Source organism: Phacochoerus africanus, chromosome X (genome assembly GCF_016906955.1).
Source record: "Phacochoerus africanus isolate WHEZ1 chromosome X, ROS_Pafr_v1, whole genome shotgun sequence".
Classification (NCBI taxonomy): domain Eukaryota; kingdom Metazoa; phylum Chordata; class Mammalia; order Artiodactyla; family Suidae; genus Phacochoerus; species Phacochoerus africanus.
This window is the reverse complement of record NC_062560.1, coordinates 31,688,713-31,702,903: the sequence shown is the minus strand read 5'-3', so window position 1 is coordinate 31,702,903 and position 14,191 is coordinate 31,688,713.

Genomic DNA, 14,191 nt, shown 5'->3' with positions numbered 1-14,191 from the left:
ATGTTCCATTAAGATTTTTTTTTTAATTCTTAGGGATTTCTTTGTGATTTTTAGAAAGCATTATATAATTTTATAGTTGAACATTGTGGTCTTTTAAAAATAAGTGTTTTCTTTAAACTTTATAACTACTTTGAAGAAATGACTGATACTCTGGAGCTTTGAAACTATTATTAAAATTTAATCAGTTGAACAAGTTCAAGAGTACAACTTATTCTATGGAAACTGTTCTGCATGCAGTGGGTTTCTGGGAGGATTTGTTTAGTAGGCCTACCACATAGATTTGGTGGGATTTCTGAGGTGTTTTGATGCCTAAAATGTGAGTTTTAAAACCACAAATTGACAAATACTGTGCAGAAAAGTTGAGGATGCTTAACTAACCCAGTGACAAATTCCTCTAATCAAGTTTGATATTAAAACTGAAGGAAGACCAAAAAAAAAAAAAAGTTCCCATTATGGCTCAGCAGTTAACTAACCCGACTAGCACCCATGAGGTCTTGGGTTTGATCCCTGGCCTTGCTCAGTGGGTTAAGGATCTGGTGTTTCCATGAGCTGTGGTGTAGGTCGCAGATGTGGCTTGGATTCCACGTTGCTGTGGCTGTGGTGTAGGCCAGCAGCTGCATTTCCGATTTTGGGAACCTCTGTATGCCTTGGGAGAGGCCCTAAAAAGACAAAAAAGACCAAAAAAAAAAAACCCACAGAAAGTTGGGAATTCCCATTGAGGAGCAGTGGAAATAAAGCAGAAATAAATCTGACTATCACCCTTAAGGATGAGGGTTAATTCCCTGGCATTGCTCAGGTGGACAATCCAGTGTTGCTGTGAGCTGTGGTGTGGGTCTCAGACGTGATCCCACCATAGCTGTGGGTAGCCTGGCAGCTACAGCTCACATTCTACCCCTGGCCTGGGAACTTAACATACGCTATGGGTGTGACCCTAAAAAGCAAAAAAAAAAAAAAAAAAGAAAGAAAAGAACCTGCAGGAAGTCATTGTTCTCCTAAGAGGGGTACCTTGTTACAACATTCAAATTTAACATATTCAAATTTTTGTAACATTTTTATATTAATTGAGTATGAAAAAGTAAAGAACTAGGAAATTAAGGGAGATGCAGAGGGTGAATCAAGAATCAAGAATGTCACCATTTCTATAATGTTTGCTCTGCCTGCTCGGTGTTTCTTATGTTGACAGCCATTGAATTATGTTTTTCTTTCTCAATTTGAATAGGTCCTTCACAATAGTATTCAAAAAGAATTTTGAAAACCATCATATTCAAAGGTAATTCATAATAATTTTATTTTGACATCCCTTGAGTCACATAATTTGATTATATTTAATCCACATTTTGAAGTAATTTCCACTATTTACCCATGTGCAGATATAGCTAACTTGGCAGGGATATCCCAAAGCATTTTTTTTTATTAGTAAAGCTATATAGTCAAAGAAACAAATGATAAACTGGAAACTGCACTCCAAATAATGATCTAAAATCCCCACACTTAAAAAAAAATGTAGATATGTCATACCCTTGTTTGCTAGGATAGGTGCCAGCTCTTGATTGAGTTCAAAGGAGAAATATAATGTCTGAATAAAAAAAAAAAACAGTCTACATATGAGAAATTTCCTTGTAGAAAATATGTGCATAGAATTTTAAATAATGTCAACAAGCATCGTTTGTTTCAAATTTAACAGAATATTTTGATTCTGTACTGCCTGATTTAAACTGAGATCTGCAAGAATTTTAAAGTGTTAGAAAAGTATGTTAAAAAGTTGAATACATTAGTTATTTTCTGCGAAAGTAGGGTTCATTCACATTTAATAGGCAGTTAAGAATCTATGTTTCCCCCTTTAAAATGATGGGCAGAAACATACAGAAAATTCTGTTTGTAGGCTTTGAAAACTACAGAATATAATAAGGGAGAAGGAAATATATGAGATTCATATCAATAACTTTTTTTTTGAGAGAGAAAGAGGACTGTCATTATGCCCTTTTTTGTAATGGATAAGATAACATGGATAGAGAATTAAGAATGATGACTATTCTGAAGAGTCTGGCACATTATATGATTGATTGCATAGACAATCAGAGTATATTGTTTAAAATAAGATTATACATATCTTTTGGTTGACTTTCTTTATCCTATAAGAGATGTTCAAAGAAACCTAGTGGTGATATATAATTACCAAAAGATGTGAATATACCTATTTAAAAATATATTTATGCATACAAAATCATTATGTTGGATTTTCCTTTCATCCTAAAGAATTACAGCCTTGACTCATATGACAGTGACAGTAGACAATAGAAAAAAATAGTAAATCTGTTAATGTGTTCTAACTATCACTGGATAAGAAACCACCGCAAAATTAGTTACTTAAAACAATAAGATATTATTATCTCTAACAGTTCTGTGAGTTAACTAGGCTTACCTAGGTGGTTCTAGTTTGGGTAGCTTATTCAGTTGCACTCATTTGTGGCTGAGTGGAATTTCTGGTACGGCGGTAAAAGGAGCTCAGAGAACATTCTCCCCTGGACAGGTATCTATTAATCTGATAACAGTCAGCAGGGTCAATCACTCCAAGTCTCTGGAGATTTATTAAAGGCCTAAGAACAAATCGAGGAAAAAATTAATAAACAAAATCCGTGGAGGCAGAGCAAGAGCAATGGGAGGCTCTGGCATTAGTGTTAGTTACTACAGTTATATTCCCCACAGCTCTGCCTTGCAGAATTGCTGTTCCAGTATGTTCAATGGCCAAGTTGCAGTTCTAATCTTCCTCAACATCCTGGGGTGGAAGAGCTTTTTTGAATGATTTGGGCATCCAGCTAACATCAAGATCTGTCGTTTTCACTTCTTTGTGCTATATGGAAACTTTATATCATGTGGCTGGCAGTGGTTGCATGTCTTCCAGTTCCCTACATGCAGCTGTTGCTAGGTAGAATGCATCTAGGGATGAAGCAGATGAGGTGTCAATATCCATTTCCCACACACTTCTATGTTTCAGAAGAGCTGCTTCAGAGGGCCTTGGTAGGCATGTGGTAGCTTCCATCACCTCCATCTTGTGTAATTAAAGAACTATTTCAGATTTAGCAACTGTTCAACTTTGGTAGATCCCACCACCTGTGGCTCTGAGCTGTAGAAACTTCACATTTGCTGGTAATAATTGGAGAGCAGTACCAGTCCCCCAACTCCCTGCTATGCATGCACAGGTGTGCATATGCCACACACACACACACACACACACACACACACACACACACCCTCCTGCTCCATAGCACAAATAATTTCCTCGGCAGGTTTGAGGAAGCCTCAAAGTTTGGCAACATTTTGCCCCAGTCAAGGAGCTGGAATTCAGTGGGGAACAATGTATGCCTGAGAACATTCTTGGAAACAGTAGAGCAATCAGCTGGCAATTAGTGGGGGCTAATATCTCACCCAGTAGGATAACCAGCCAGGAGCTTAATTTGAAGATGAAGGGATGAAGGACTCAAAGTGGGCAGAGCTAAAACTCTGACTCATCCTTGATTGTCAGGAAGATAGTGTGCATGTTGAAATGTGGTCCTCTGAGGGAAACATCAAGGTTTCATACTATATGAGAAATATACTTTTTTGAGCTTGTCTAGATAAATCAACAAGAAATAGACATGTGAACAGCAGTTATAAGAGTATTGAGAGTTGCTACATTATATTATCTAGAATGACTACTAACAACACAAATTATGAAACATTGACAAAAACTTGAAAATGTGACCTTGATTTAAAAAAAAAAAGCCACTAAGATTGCATGCTAACTAAGGGAGATACATTTTGTATTCAAATTACAAATGGATTAAAAGGAAAATTATGGGGGAAAATACACTATTCAAACAGCAACCATAGGAGAACTGGAATGCCTTTGTTAACCTTGGATAAAACTGACTTTAAAAATGTTTCTAGTGATAAGAGGAACATTTTAGAATTGCAAATACTTGATCTATAAAAAAGAAAAACAGTTACAGACATATATGCACCTAACTACATAGCTTTAAAATACATGAAACATAAGTAGCAGAGATGAAGGGATAAATAAGACAATTCAGCAATAGTATTTGGAGATTTCATTATCTCTCCGTTTATAATGGATAGAACAGCTAGTTAGCAGATCAATGAGAATAAAGGAGAATATAAGCTAACTCACTCTAATAGATGTTTATAAAACACTATGCCCAACAACTGTAGAATATACATTTTCATCAAAATTAGGGCATAATGCAGGCTTCAAAAATTTATAAAGATTGAAATCATATAAAATATGTTCTCTGACCATAATAGAATGGTATTAAAAATGAAAAACAAAAGAAAATTTGGGAAAGTCAGAAGTATGTGGAAATTAAACAACACACATTGAAGTTATCAGTGGTCAAATGAAAAATCCCAAAGAAAACTAGAAAAAATATTTGAAAAGAACAAAAATTAAAGTACAGTATAAGTCAAGAAATTGAGCTAATACAATACTTAAAGGAAAACCTATATGGGAACACCTATACTAAAAAAGATTTCAAATCAGTACCCTGACATTCTACCTTAAGAGGAATGTAAGGTAACAGTAATCTAAATCCAAAGGTAGTATCAGGAAGGATGAAATTGAGGCTACAATGGAGATAAAGTATAGAGTAAAAATAAAATACAGAAAAATCAGCGAAACAAAAATTTTTCTTTGACAATATCAGTAAAATTGGCAAAACTTTTGCTAGACTAACAAGAAAGAGGACTCAAATTATTAAACTCAGTAATGAGGGCATATCACTCTCAACTTCAGAAAAGTAATATCACTTATTAGGAAATACTGTGAACAAGCATATGCAAACAAATATAACACTTTAATAAAAGTGAAAATTTTGTAACAAAACACAAGTGGAACTGACTCAAGAAGAGAAAGATCATTTGGATTGACCTGTAACAAATGAAATGGTTGAACTTAATAATTAAATAACCTGCAGATAAGGAAAAGCCCAGGGCAGATATCTTCACTATAAATTCTAGATATTCAGAGAAAAATTATTTCTAATCCCTTAGGAGCTCTTCCAAAGAATGAGTGGTGGGAATACTTCCAAACTAGAATTATCCTGGTACCAAAATCAGACAAAGATATTACAAGAAAAGAAAACTACAGGTCGTATAGATATATAATTCCTCAACGAAAAAATACAACAAACTGACTTCAATGATATGTGAAAAAGAACCAAAGACATATGTGTGTGGGTGTGGGTGTGTATTTATATGTGTATGTGTTTATTATGGCCAAGTGGGATTTATTCCATGAATGCAATTGTTTTAAAATTCAGAAATAAGTTAATACAATACAGTATATCCATTTAATAAAGGACAGTGATTATCAGTAGACACAGAGAAAGCTTTGATAAAACGAAATGATTTTTCACAATAAAAATATTCAGTGAACTTGGAATGGGGGAAAATTTCTCAAAATAATAACGGACATCTAAGAAACAACCATACCTAACAGCTTATTTAATGGAGAAAGATTGGACACTTTCCCATTATCATCAATAAACAGAAGTGGTATGAGCAGATGCCACTCATGTACTTCTGTTCAACTTTGTGCTGAACATTCTACCCAAAGTGATTTGGCAATAAAGCAAAAATAAGGCATCAAGATTATGAAAAAAAATTATATTTTCAGATGATGTTGTATTGTATATAAGGAATCCAAAGTATCTACTAAAAACCTATTAGAGTTAATAAATGACTTCAGCAAAGTTTCAGGTCAAAAGATTAATATACACACAAAAATTTTAGCTTTAAACCTTAACAATGAAAACACTGAAAATGAAATTAAGGACAATAGTTCTGTTTACATATCCTCAGAAATAATATAAAATTTTGGAATAAAGTTAACCACGAGGGGAAGACTTGTACACTAAATACTATAGAATATTGCTGAGAAAAATTGAAGATCTAAATAAATGGAAAGGCATTTCATATTCTTGGATTGGGAGACTTACTATGTGAGGATGGCAATATCCCCCAGAGAAATTTCAGATTAAGTGCAGTCCTTTTTTTATTATAGAAAACTTCTTTTTTTAGAAGTTTAATGAATATTTATTTTTTATTTTTTATTATAGTTGATTTACAGTGTTGTGTCAATTTCTGCTGCACAGAAAAGTGACCCAGTTATACATTTATATACATTTTATTTTCATACTATCGTCCGTCATGTTCCATCACAGGTGATTAAGTATAGTTCCCTGTGATATACAGCAGGATCTCATTGCTGATCCATTCCAAATGCAATAGTTCACCTCTAATAACCCCAAACTCCCAGTCCCTCCCACCTTCTCCCCCTCCCTCTTGGCAACCATAGGTCTGTTCTCTATGTCTATGAGTTTGTTTCTTTTTTATAGATAGGTTCATTTGTGCTGTATATTAGATTCCAGATATAAGTGATATCATATGGTATTTGTCTTTTTCTTTCTTATTTCACTTAGTATGAGAATCTCTAGTTCCATCCATGTTGCTGCCAGTGGCATTATTTTGTTATTCTTTATGGCTGGGTATTATTCTATTGTATATATGTACCACATTTTCTTAATCCATTCATCTCTTGATGGACATTTAGGTTGTTTCCATGTCTTTTCTACTGTGAATAATGATGCAATGAACATAGGAGTGCATGTATCTTTTTCAATGAAATTTTGTCCAGGTATATGCCCAGAACTCAGATGCTTTATCATACGGTAGTTCTGTATTTAGTTTTCTGAGATAGCTCCATACTGTTTTCCATAGTGGTTGTGCCAATTTACATTCCCACTAAGAGTGTAGGAGGGTTCCTTTTTCTCCATACCCTCTCCAGCATTTGTTATATTTGTAGATTTACTAATGATGGCCATTCTGACCAGTGTGAGGTGGTTATCAAAATCTCAGCTTCTGGATTTCCCATTGTGGCGCAGTGGTTAATGAATCCGACTAGGAACCATGAGGTTGCAGGTTCGATCCCTGCCCTTGCTCAGTGGGTTAAGGATCCGGCATTGCCGTGAGCTGTGGTTGCAGACGTGGCTCGGATCCTGCATTGCTGTGGCTCTGGCATAGGCTGGCAGCTACAGCTCTGATTGGACCCCTAGCCTGGGAACCTCCATATGCCACAGGAGCGGCCCTAGAAAAGGCAAAAAGACAAAAAAAAAATCTCAGCTTCATTTGTTTTCAAGAAATAACATGTTGATTCTAAAATTAATATAAAATGTATGGGATCCAGAGTAATCAAAAATTTTTGGAAAAAGGCAAATGTGGAGGACACATATGTCCCATTTCAGAATTTTTCTAAAGCTGTATTAATCATGAAAGTGTGAAAAGAAAGAGAGAAAGTGGCACTGACATAGGCATCCACATATATGTCATTGGAACTGAATTGGGAGTCCAAAATTAACCCCTTACATTTTGCTCAGTTGATTTTGACAAAGGTGCCAAGACAATCCAATTGGGGGATAATTTTATTTTCACTTAATGCTGCTGGGACAACTAGATATCCACATACAAAATAATGAATTTTGAACCTTATCTTGTAATATAGGAGAAATTAACTTGAAAAAGACCATATAACAAAATGCAAGTTTATGTTATACTAGGAAATGCGTACTAGGAAACATAACAGTAAATCCTTAGGAAATGCTTGTTTAGATATGACATTAAATGCAGAAATGACAAAAGAGATAATAGGTAAAAAGTTTTGTGCTTTAAAAGTCACTATTAAGGGAGTTCCCATCCTGGCACAGTGGTTAATGAATCCGACTGGGAACCATGAGGTTGAGGGTTCGATCCCTGCCCTTGCTCAGTGGGTTAAGGATCCAGCGTTGCTGTGAGCTGTGATGTGGGTCACAGATGCAGCTCGGATCTGGAATTGCTGTGGCTCTGGCGTAGGCTGGTGGCTACAGCTCCAATTCGACCCCTAGCCTGGGAACCTCCATATTCCATGGGAGCAGCCCTAGAGAAGGCAAAAAGACAAAAAAAAATCACCATTAAGTGAGTAAAAACAATGGGAAAAAATGGGTTTGTAATTCATGTGTCTGAGAGGGGACTTGTATCTATACCATATGAAACATTTTTACAACTCTGCAGTAAAAAATACAAATCCAATTTAAAATAGGGATACATATTTCTCCAAAAAGCTGTACAAATTACCACTAAGTATATGAAATGATGCTCAACATCATAACTAATTAGGTACATGCTTTGGAACCCATGAAAAACCATTTCACACCCCCCTAGATATGTCTGTAATGAAAAAGACAAAAATATACATTAGTGGAGATAAGATATACCAATTAAATATTGTTTGTGGAAAACTGTTAGTTCCTCCAAAATCTATATTAAATATAGAATTAGCATTCTACTCAGAGGGATATAACAAAAACAATTGAAAACAGATGTTCAAACCAAAACTTAAAACAAAAATGTTTATAGCAGCATATTTACAATAGCAAAAATGTGGAAACAATTCAAATGTACATTAAGTGATGAAAGGATGAACAAAATGTTATACATGCATAAATGGAATATTATTCAATCATAATAAGGAATGCAGTATCGATATATGCTTCAACATGGATGAATATTGAAAAATTATGCTAAGTAAAAGATGTTAATCACAGAAAACTCCATTTTGTATGATTCCTTTTATATGAAAAGTGCACAAAAGGATAGGGACAGAAAGTAGATTTGTGGTTTCCTAAAGCTGAGAGTGGAAGAAGGAATGGGAAGTAACTATTAACGTGTATGAGATTTCTTTGTATGTTGAGGGAAATATTCTAAAATATTTTAAATATGTAAATTCTAAAGTATTTTAAAATACTCTAAAATATTGTCATGAATGTTATGCAACTCCGTGATTATTATTAAAAAACATTGAATTGTACAAGACATTTTAAATGGATGTCTTATGGCTTATGAATTATATCTCATTAAGAAAGTTTCTTTAAAAATGTAATACCAGAAGAGAAACCTTATATAAAACTGGATCATCTATTTTTTTATTGATTTTTTCCATTATACCTGATTTATAGTGTTCTGTCAATTTTCTCCTATACAGCAAGGTGATCCAGTCACACATACACATATGCAGTCCTTTTTCTCACATTATCCTGCTCCACCATAAGTGACTAGATATAGTTCTCAGTGCTACACAGCAGGATCTCATTGCTTATCCATTCCAAAGGCAATAGTTTGCATCTATTAACCCCAAATTCCTAGTCCATCCCACTCCCTCCCCCTTGGCAACTACAAGTCTATTCTCCATGTCCATGATTTTCTTTTCTGTGTAAAGGTTCATTTGTGCCATATATTAGATTCCAGATTTAAGTGATATCATATGGTATTTGTCTTTCTCTTTCTGACTTCACTTAGTATGAGAGTCTTTAGTTCCGGATCCTCTATTTTTAATACTGGATTCTGCATGGCTTTCATTCCCTGGATGTTGGTGTATGAACTGTGGCAGTTGACTAATTTTGGCCCAAATACTTTCCTTGGCAACTCAGTGATTCCAAACACCTAGCTCAATATTTTTGTGTGATGCCTTCAGAATGTAATGAGATGCCTGCACAGCTGTCAAGAAAGACCTGCACTTTGGGGTACCAAACAGAGATAGATGAATATCAGAAAGGACAACTAATTGTCCTCTAATTGGACCATTTGGCATTTGATAGAATCAGTCTTTCTACAATTAGACTGGCTTTCAGAGTTTTATAAGTTATTGTAAAACTGAATTATTACTAAATTTCACCACCACTCTCTTCTTATTTCAAATTTGTTTCCAGACTTGAAGCGATATGTGGTAGTTTGGTAACCCAGTTAGTGGTTAAAAAATAATAAAAGAAGGGAAAAAAACAACAGTGATTTAGACTGGAGACATATGAAGACTAGGCTGGGCTCAATGTCCATGTTGATTCATTGACATGCCTGGTGCCTCATACTGTCTCTTGGTTGAGCACACAGCTGTGGCTGTCAACCAGAGCACCTACATGTGGCTTATTTATTTACCTTGGACTTCTCACAACAGAATGACACATATACCAAACTATCTGCATGTCTGTCTCCTCTCAATGAGGTGTCCATATGCCTTTACTTTTGGTATGATTCAATCCCAGTCAATCTCTGTCTCTCTTTCTCTCCCCTCCAAAACCCTATCCCAAATGATTGCCATCACATACAAGAAACTCCAGGACAGTAAAGCAAATATTTCCTTATTCTCCACCCCAGCTATTGACCCATCTTTCTCCTATTCTCAGATACTCTTAAAAATACATCTTAGAAATTTTATGCATTTATTTAACTATAACATAACTCCTATTCATACCATTTCTGGAGTCTGACGTACCATTTCTGCAGTCTGACCACCTATGATTAGTGTAACTATACAAAACTCATAGATTTTTACCTTTTAATCCTTAGGGTTTTTTTTGTCTTATATAAATGGTCAGTAACATAGTACTATATTAAAGAATAATCGTAAGCATCATTCTTGAGTTTTACCTTATTTTAAATGGAATACGTGTCGTTTGTCCATAAAACATGATTCTTGCTGTAGACTTTGTTATGTAACTATTTACACAATTTAGTAAATTCTCCTTGATTCAAATTATTATAAAAATTCTATAGTGGTGGTACTATTCCTTTAAAATCAAATAAGTGGAATTATATTACTATATTCCCTAATGTTGAAACTATAGATTTTATTAATGCATTCCTGCGGAAAACTCCACTTGAAATATCTTTTAAATACTGTCATTGGGTATACTTAACTGAGATATGATTTCTGTGTTTATGGGTGAAGTTAGTCTATAATTTTCCTTTCTTTTAATATCCTTAAAGTGTTCTTTTGCTATTGATAGGGCTCTGAACTTTGATTTATTTCTTAGCTCCTCTCAGAAATATGCTAATCTTGTGTTGATTGCAGCAAGGATGAATCAGGAAGCATTTGTTAGAAGTCTATGACTAGCAGCTCAGAGCTGAATGAAGCTGATAGGAAGCTTTTTTTATTGTTTTAGCAAATATCTTTCTGCTTAAATGTATTACTCTGATTTTGGTTGAAACTTATTAAGTCACTAACCAAACATGTAAAAGCGAAAGTTAATCCACATAAATAAGAAGAAGAAATGCATTGATGTGAATTTTCAAGCCTTATATACTGGAAGGGGCTATTAGCAAAATAATGTTTGTTTGTTTTTGTTAAAGACACGAAAGTAAGATATTTTAAGATATTATTAATATGACTGTTTATAAATAATGAAAACTACTGAACACATGCACACTACCAGTTGTACTGAAGAACTATGCATATGTTGGGGTGGTGACAAAAGAGAAGTAGAGTCATATGAGCAATATGTTATTTGTAATTTGAAAAGATTTATTTTTGGAAAGTCTTAATAAAACAAGGGTAAAGCAATAGTTTCCTGAATTGGAATACAGGAAGTGTATCTCCTTTTGTCATCTTAAAATTTTTATTAAAGTGAAGAAAGAGAAAATTTAAGGAATTGTCAAGTGGAAGATGAAGTTAAAAAAGTGTTTAACACAATAACAATTTTGATATCAAGAAATAACAAAAAGTGTAACAAAAAGTAATCAAATTCATATTATAAATCAAAAAAATAAATAGAGAATGAACAGGCTCTCATATTTGTCTCATGAGCCAATTAATGAAATAGAGTTGTATGAGTTATATTAAAATATAAATTTCATACTGACTTGATTGAAAATGCTGATATCAACAAAGATGATACAGGACTTATGCCATCACAGTTAGACATTACCAGCAAAATGGTTAATAAGTATCTTCAGTTGGAAGAGTATTTAGGAACACTTACAGAACACGGAAATGTGATATACACTGAAATCTTACAGTTATTTAAAAGAAATTTCTCAAATTTGATAAAAACATGAACTTTAAATAACATTGCTAGTACAAATTTTAAAGTTATAAAAAACATATTTTATATTGTCCATAAAACATTAATTACTACAGTAGAGGAAAGCCTGAATGCTCATGTTGTTATTTCTAGAAAAGGATAGAACACTCTTGTCATATTAAAAGAGGATCAGAATGTGCAGACAAAATTCTAGGGAAAACAGTATAGACATGTTTTAAGGGGTGAATTAATACAAGTGTTATTTCTAATTTTTTTTCATGATTATGTCATCTTTTTTCAAATTTGTGATTTTCTTGTGTATTATAAATAAATATTCTTTATATAATTTCATGTTCAAAAATTTAAGCACATCCACCAAAACTGTACAAACTTTAGGTCCTAAAGATCTTTTATCTACCCTAAGGGTTCAAAAAAAATAAGACAAATTGAAGAGTATTAAAGTCAGGTTGGTTTACTTGAATGTAGTATGTATGGCTATAAAACAAGACTGAGAGGACTGAGAGGGTTAGATGATAGTAGAGCCAATGGAGGCAACGTCGTCCTTTAAATGTTGGCAACTTTCAGCTTCTCAGAAAGGAAATTTCTTTTATTAGGGCTTAGGAAGCACTGGGGAGAGTGAAGACAGATGAGATCATTAATGGGCAAAGATCTCTTAATACAAACAATAATTGAAAATGATTATGGCTATAGTGTTTGCTAATACTGAGTGAACAAATTATACATTTTTTTTTCTTCTTTTTCAGCTGCATCTGTGACATTTGGAAGTTTCTGGGCCAGGGATCAGATCTGAGCCACAGCTGCACCCAATGCTGCAGGTGCAGCAACCCTGGATCCTTAACCCATTGCATCAGTGAAGGGATCAAACCCATACCACTACAGGGACAATGCTGAATCTTTAGCCCACTGCACCACAGTGGGAACTCCAAGTTACACATTTTTAAGTCTGTATATCTCAGACAAATATGTATCACTAGGTGTGCTAATACCCAATATCACTAATCCTTACACCAAGCAGATAAATTGGCTGATAATATCTCTATTGTGTGGCTACAGAAAACTGAAAATATGAAGATTAGTTGAATTGTTTAAAGACTCGCAGCTAGCAGATGGTGAGATTCTGTAGTGTCCATTCTTTCTCTAAACCACACTATCTCCCCAAGTGAGGTTATATACATTCTGAGAAATATACTGAAAACCCATATACCTTTAAAGATTGTCCGATTATTTTTACTTTATGGTAATGTCTTTATTGCTTTTTTCTCTATTTTTTTCTTCTTTTTCCTTTTCTCTTTCTTTTTAAGGCTACACTTGCAACATATGGAAGTTCCTAGGCTGGGGTCGAATCAGAGCTGCAGCTTCAGGCCTACACCACAGCCACAACAATGCCAGATCCAAGCCACATCTGCAGCCTATACCATAGCTTGCAGCAACACTGGATTCTCAACTCACTGAGAGAGGCCAGTGACCAAACCTGTATCCTCATGCTCACTGTGTTGGGTTCCTAACCTGCTGAGCCGCAATGGGAACTCCTGTTTTATTTTTTAATTGAAGCGTTGATTTACAATGTTGTATTCGTTTCTGGTGTACAGCAAAGTGAGTATTGTATATAATATATGTGGTCTTTTTCATATTTTTTTCCATTATGGTTTATTATATGCTATTGAAGAGTACTCTGGGCTATACAATAGGACCTTTTTGTTTATCTATTTTATATATAATAGTTTGTATCTGCTAATCCCAAACTCCTAATTTTTCCCTCACCTTCCCATTTCCCCTTTGGTAACCATAAGTTTGTTTTCTATGCCTGTGACTCTACTTCTGTTTTGTAAATAAATTCACTTGTATCATATTTTAGATTCCACATATAAGTGATATCATATTGTATTTGCTTTTTTCTTTTCTGGATTACTTCAATTTGTATAATAATCTCTCAGTCCATCCATGTTGCTGCAAATGGCATTATATCATTCTTGTTATGGCTGAGCAGTATTCCATTGTATATAAATATACCATATCTTCTTTATCCATTCTTCTGTTGATGGACATTCAGGCTGCTTCCATGTCTTGGCTATTGCATCTATTCTATTATTTTATACAGTTTGCCCTCCATATCTGCAGGCTCTGCAACTATGGATTCAACCAACTATAGGTCAAAAATATTTGAAAAGCATCCCAGAAATTTCTAAAAAGCAGAACTTGAATTTCCCTTACACAGACAACTGTTAATGTAATATTTGCATTGTATTTGCAAGTATTTGCATAGTATTTACATTGTGTTAGGTATTTTA